Here is a 7,542-nt window from a genome sequence, read left to right as displayed (position 1 = left end):
TAACCCAAACACTAACATTAAAGGTCACCCTAACCCTAAGCCTAACCCTAACTCTCAAACTCAACCTCAACCTAACAATAAACCTAACCTTAAACCTCACCCTAAACCTAACACTCACCCTCAATCTCAACCTCACTGCAAACTTTACCCTAACCATAAAAATACCAATAACCCTAACCCTAACCCTAACCTTAACCCCAATCCTCACCCCCACCCCCACCCTCAGCCTAACCATAAGCCTAATCCTTAACCTAACCCTAAGCCTCACCATAACCCTAAACCTAACCCTCACCCTAACACTAACCATAACAATAAACCTCACCTTAAGGCTAACTCTAAACCTAACCCTAACCCTGAACCGCACCCTAACTCTCACACTTACACTCTACCTCAGCCTAACCCTAAACCTAAACCAAACCCTAATTCTAACCCTCATACTCACCCTCAACCTAACCATAATCCTAAACCTAACACTATCCCTAACCCTAACCCTCACCCTAACGTGAACCCTAACCATAACCCTAACACTAACCCTAAACCTAACCCACACCCTAACCCTCCTCCTAAACCTATCTCTAACCCTAAACCTCAAACTCACCCTGACCCTAACCCTAAACCTAACCCTAAAACACACCCTAACACTAAACCTCAACCTCACTCTAGCCCTCACCCTAACCCCAATCCTAAACCTAACCCTCATTCAAACCCTCACCTTAACCCTAAACCAAACCCTCACCCTAACCTACACCCTCACCCTAACCCTCAGCCTAACCCTAAGCCTAACCCTAAACCTAACCCTAACACTAACCCTCACACTCACACTCACGCTAACCTTAATCCTAAATCTAATCCTATCCCTAAACATAACTCTCACCCTAACCCTCACCCTAACACTAACATTAACACCAACCCTAACGCTAACCCTCACACTAACCCTAACTCTAACCCTAAACCTCACCCTCACCCTCACCTTAAACCTCACCCTCAACCTCAGCGTAAACCTAAGCCTAACCCTAAACCTAACCCTAACACTAACCCTCAAACTCACACTCACCCTCACAAAAACACTTATCCTAATCCCAGCCCTAACCCTAACCCTCACCCTAACCCTAACCCTCACCCTAACCCTAAACATAACACTAACCCTAACCGTAACCCTCACCCTAACCCTAACTCTAAACCTAAACCTCACCCTCACCTTAACCCTAACCTAAACATAAACCTAAACCTATACCTCACCCTAAACATAACCCTAAACCTCACCTTCACCCTAGCCCTCACCCAAACCCTAAACCTAACCCTCAAACTAAACATAACCCTAACCCTAACCCAAACCCCCACCCTAACACTTCCCCTCACCCTAACACTAACCCTCACACTAACCCCAACTCTCACAGTAAACCTAAACCTCACCCTAACATTAACCCTAACCCTAACCTAAACCTCACCCTCACCCTAGCCCTCACCCTAACCCTAATTCTAACCCTAACCCTCAACCTAAACCTAACCCTCAACCTCACCCTAAACCTCACACTACCCCTAACCCTAATCCTCAATCTAACCCTCACTCTAACCGTATCCCGAACACTTAACCTAATGCTCACCTTAACCCTAACCCTCACCCTTATCTTAACCCTCACCCTGAGCCTAACCATCACCTTTACCCTTACCATCACTCTCACCCTAACCCTCAACCTTAACCTAACGCTCACCCAAGCACTCACCCTAACACTAACCCTAAACCTCACCATCACCCTCAGCTTTACACTAATCCTATCACTATTCCTAACCCTAAACCTCACCCTCACCCTAACAGTCAACTAATTCTTACCCTCACACTAATCCTAACCCTAACCCTAAACCTAACTCTCACAATAAACCTATCCCTTACCCTAACCGTAACCCTACCCCTTACCCTAACCCTCACCTTAACCCTAACTCTAACCCTCAACCTAACCCTCACCCAAAACCTCACTGTCACCCTAAATCTGACCTTAACCCTTATAAAAACCCTAACTGTCACCCTAACCCTCACGCTAACCCTCACCCTAATCATAACCCTAACCCTCAGCCTAACCCTCACCCTAAACCTAAGCATAACCCTAACCCTAAACCTCACCCTAACCCTAACCCTCACCCTCACCCTCAGCCTAAACCTAAGGCTAACTCTAACCCTAACCCTAAACCTCACACTCATTCTATGTTTGTAATGTTTTTTTTTGTTTTTTTGTTTTTTTTTAAATTGTATTTTATTTTATTTGAGAACATACTGTACAGAGGGGCTACAATTACATGGGCAGGATAATGCATACATTTCTTACCAAGCATTGCAGCCTCCTCCTTTGTTTACCCTTCACTTCCCTTCCCCGCCTCCCCCCTCCCCCCACCCAATTTTACCCCCCTCCCCCCACCCAATTATACCCCCCTCCTCCCCCCACACCGACATTGTAAAGCTGGTTTTGACATGACATTTTGTACTTCTCATTGTTGCAACAGGTCCACCTGAATCCTTAAACGACTTGTTTGTCCCCATCTCCTCCACATGTTATACTGACATCAAATATAGTGAAAGCGGGGGTTACACTGTGGGGGAGGGACATACAAAGCAACGAAGAAATAATCTTATAAATGCGTTAGAAACACATGCATGAAAGAAACGAAAACATTAAAATACATATTTAAGGGTTCATTTTCCTAACATCACATTATCTGACCTTTTCCGCTTGACTCATACCTATACTAGATATTGCAAATAAGGGAAACCATGGGACCTATGCTTCTTTGGGCCTGGCTTACTTCACTTAATATAATTTTTTCCAAACCTTTCCATTTCCTAACAAATGGGGAAATGTCATTCTTTCTGATGGAGGCATAGAATTCCATTGTGTATATATACCACATTTTCTTGATCCATTCATCTACTGAGGGGCATCTGGGTTGGTTCCATATCTTAGCTATGGTAAATAATGCTGCAATAAACATAGTTGTGCTGGTAGCTTTAGTGTGGTCTTGTTTGTAAACATTTGGGTAAATGCCCAAAAGTGGGATTGCTGGATCATAGGGGAGATCTATGTGAAATCTTTTGAGGAACCTCCATACTGCTTTCCAAAGTGGTTGAACAAGTTTACATTCCCACCAACAATGACGTAAGGTTCCTTTCTGTCCACATCCCCTCCAGCATCTGTTGTTGTTAGAGTTCTTGATTTTTGCTGTTCTAACTGGAGTGAGGTGATATCTCAATGTTGTTTTGATTTGCATTTCTTTTATGGCTAGGGATGTTGAACATTTCTTCATGTGTCTATTGGCCATCCTTCTTTCTTCTTCAGAGAAGCTTCTCTTTAAGTCCTCACACTCATTCTAACCCTAAGCCTAATCCTAATCCTAACCCTAACAGTAAACCTAACCGTCAACCTAACCATCACATTAACCTTAACCCTAACAATAACCCTAACCCTAACCCTCACCCTCACCCTCATCCTCACTCTAACCCTAACTTTAACCCTAAGCCTCAGCCTCACCGTAACCCTAACCCTACAACTAACACTAAACCTCACCAAAAGCATAACCCTCACCCTAACCCAACCTCTCACCCTAAAATTTAACCTCACTCAAACACTAACCCTAACCTTAACACTAACCCTCACACTAACCCTAACCCTAACCCTAAACCTTAACCTAACCCTCACCCTCACCCTAACCCTAACACTAAGCCTCACCCTAACCCTCACCCTAACCCTCCCCCTAACCCTATATCTAACCCTAAACCTCACCCTCACACTAACCCTAATCCTAACCCTAACCCTAAACCCCACCCTAAACCTAAACCTAACCCTCACCCGCACCCTCACCCTCTCCATAGCGCTAACCCTAACCCTAACAATAACACTAACCCTAACCCTAACCCTCACATTCACCCTCACCCTCAACCTAACCCTAATCCTAAATGTAACCCTATACCTTACCATAACCCTCACCCTAGCCCTCAGCCTAACCCTAATCCTAACCCTAAACCTCATCCTAACCTTCACTCTAACCCTAACCCTAACCCTCACCCTCATGCTTGGCCTAAGCCTAAGCCTAAGCCTAAGCCTAGCCCTAACCCTAACCCTCACCCTGACCCTAACACTAACCCTAACACTAACTCTAACCCTAATCATCACTCTCACCCTAACCCTAACTCTAAACCTAACCCTAAACCTAAACCTCATCCTCAACCCTAAACCTACACTTCACCCTCACCCTCAACTTAACCATAACCCTAAACCTAACCCTAAAAATAACCCTAACCCTAACCCTCACTCTTACCTTAAGCCTCACCCTAACATTTACCCTCAACCGAACACTCACCCTAACCCTAACACTAACCCTCACACTAAATCTAACAATCACCCTAACTCTAAACCTCACCCTAAACCTAACCCTAGCCCTCACCCTCACCCTAGCCCTCACCCTAACCCTAACACCCATCCTCACCCTAAACCTCACATTAACCCTAACAATAATCCTCAATCTAACCCTCACCCTCACACTACCCCTAACCCTAACTCTCACGCTAACACTAACCCTCACTCTTAAAATAACCCACACCCTCAGCCTAACCCTCACGTTTACCCGTACCGTCACTCCCTCCCTAACCCTCACCCTAACTCTAACCCTCAAACTAACACTCACCCTAACCCTGACTCTACCCCTAAACCTCACCCTCACCCTAACCCTAACTCTAAACCTAACCCTAACACTAAACCTAACCATAATGCTAATGCTAATCCTCACCCTCACCCTCATTGTAACTGTAACCCTAACCCTAACCTTAACAATAACCCTAACCCTAACCGTAACCATCACTGTAACCCTAACCCTAACACTAACACTAACCCTAAACCTAAACCTAACCCTCAACCTAACCCTAATCCTCAGCCTCACCCTCACCCTAACATAACCCTAACCCTAACCTTCACCCTAACTGTAAGCCTAAACCTAACGCTAATTCTAACCCTCACATTCACCCTCACCCTAAACCTAATCCTAAACCTAAACCTTTCCCTAAGCCTAACCCTCACCCTAAACCTCACCCTAGCCCTCACCCTAACCCTAATCCTAACCCTAACCCTCATCCTAACCCTGCCTATAACCCTCAGCAGAGTTCTGCAACATCCTCTCCCGGGTCCTCTCCCGGGCCAGGAGTCGGCCCGCTAAGTTGTATGTGTATATCAATGAACTCTGCACTGTTCTTAAGGCCCATTCTGCCAAGAAGAAGCTGAACCTGGCCCCTCCTGCTACCACTTCCAGTGAGCCCTTTGAGAATAACCCTCCCACAGACTCCTCAAACCTCACACATGCTGAAGCCTCTGCCTCTGAGGCCCCAAGGACCCGTGGTTCCCGACGGCAGATCCAGCGCTTGGAGCAGTTGCTGGCACTCTATGTGGCAGAGATCAAGCGGCTACAGGAAAAGGAGTTGGATCTGTCAGAATTGGATGATCCAGACTCCACATACCTGCAAGAGGCCAGATTGAAGCGGAAGCTTATCCACCTCTTTGGCCGCCTGTGTGAGCTGAAAGACTGCTCTTCTCTGACTGGCCGTGTCATTGTGCAGCGAATACCCTACCGGGGTACCCGCTATCCAGAGGTTAATAGGCGCATCGAACGGCTCATCAACAAGCCAGGGCTGGATACTTTCCCTGACTATAGAGATGTGCTTCGAGCAGTAGAGAAGGCAGCTGCTCGGCACAGCCTTGGCCTTCCTTGACAGCAGCTTCAGCTCTTGGCTCAGGATGCCTTCCGGGATGTTGGTGTTGGGTTACAAGAGCGCCGCCACCTTGATCTCATCTACAACTTTGGTTGTCACCTCACAGATGACTATAGGCCAGGTATTGACCCAGCACTTTCAGATCCTGCTTTGGCCAGGCGCCTTCGAGAAAACCGAAACGTAGCAATGAACCGACTGGATGAAGTCATCTCCAAATATGCAGTGATGCAAGACAAAAGTGAGGAGGGGGAGAGACAGAAGCGAAGAGCTCGGCTTTCCCAAGGCACTTCCTCCCAATCTCCAGACTCCCCCAAAGCCTCCTTGGATTCTGGTGAGGGCCCTAGTGGAAAGGCATCCCAAGAATGCCCTCCTACCTCCAAGGCTGACACTGATGATGAGGAAGATGAAGAAAGTGATGAGGAAGAAGAAGAGGAAGAGGAAGAAGCCACAGATTCCGAAGAAGAGGATGATCTAGAACAGATACAGGAATGTCAGGAAGATGAAGAGGAGGAGGAAGAGGAAGAAGAAGAAGAGGAGGAAGAAGAAGAGGAGGAGGAGGAAAGAGGAGGTAATAGTAGAGACAAAAGCCCAATGTCACCATCACAGACCTCCACTGAAAACGTGGAACCCAGCAAAGAGAACAACAGGTCTTCAGAAGAACTGCAAAATAAAGAACTCGCAGCGTCACCTGCTTCACTGTTGGAAGAACCCCTGAATCCTTCCAGCATAGATGCTGAAAGCAGTGGAGAACAGTATGAAAAGCTTCCCCTAGAGGAAGAGAGTCCTAAGTCTCAGCTCTTTGAGTTAGAAATTGAAGCTTTACCAGTGGATACCACCCCCTCCCCTGAGGAAAAGGATATTTCCTCTTCTAGAAAGCAATCAGAGGATGTCCTCAGTACTGTTTTGGAGAATGGGGCAGCCATGGTCTCCTCCACATCCTTCAATGGAGGTGTCTCTCCTCATGCTAGGGGAGATTCTAGTCCTCCCTGCAAGAAATCTCGCAAGGAGAAGCCAACAGGAATAGGACCATTAAGAAACAGCTTTGTGGAAGAGCAAAAGGCATTACAGGAGAAGAATGGGAAGAAGACAGTATGTACCCTGCCTAGTCCACCTTCCCCCTTGGCTTCTATGGTTCCAGTTGCTGATTCCTCTACAAGGGTGGACTCTCCTAGCCATGGCCTGGTGACCAGCTCCCTCTGCAGCCCTTTTCCAGCCCAGATGTCCCAAGTTCCCCAATCACAAGCTCTTCAACCCAGTTCTTATAAGATGAGTGTGGCCACACAGTGTGATCCAGAAGAAATCATCGTGCTCTCAGACTCTGATTAGTTCCCTCCCACTCTCCCTGCCTTCCAGAATGATTTGGATAACATTTGGAGGATGGTGGAAAGCAAATAAATTTGAGGAAGGGAAAAAAAAAAAAAAACCTCAACCTAACCCTAACCCTCAAACCCAACCTAACACTCAGCCTAACCCTAAGCCTAACCACAAGCCTTACCTGAAACCTAACCTTAACCCTCACACTCACCCGCACCCTCACCCTCACCATAACTCTAAACCAAACCCTAACCCTAACCCTAAACCTCACCCTAACCCTAACCCTAACACTAACCCTCACCCTCACCCTAACCCTAACACAAACCCTAACCCTCCCACTAACCCTCCGCCTAACCCTGTATCTAACCCTAAACTTCCCCCTCCACCTAACCCTATCTTTAACCCTAACCCTAAACCCCACCCGAATCCTAACACTAACCCTCACCCTTATCTTAACCCTCACCCTCAGTCTCAACCTCACC

At 46.8% G+C, this 7,542-nt stretch overlaps 1 pseudogene; it reads left to right on the top strand.

Moving 5' to 3' along the window:
- The first annotated feature begins 5,138 nt into the window (after positions 1-5,138).
- On the top strand, positions 5,139-7,101 carry LOC138827649 (death domain-associated protein 6-like; annotated as a pseudogene).
- Positions 7,102-7,542: the final 441 nt, after the last annotated feature.

This window comes from Dipodomys merriami, unplaced genomic scaffold (assembly GCF_024711535.1).
Source record: "Dipodomys merriami isolate MVZ:Mamm:240054 unplaced genomic scaffold, mDipMer1.0.p SCAF_1594, whole genome shotgun sequence".
Taxonomy (NCBI): Eukaryota; Metazoa; Chordata; class Mammalia; order Rodentia; family Heteromyidae; genus Dipodomys; species Dipodomys merriami.
This window is presented reverse-complemented; position numbering and strand designations above follow the sequence as displayed.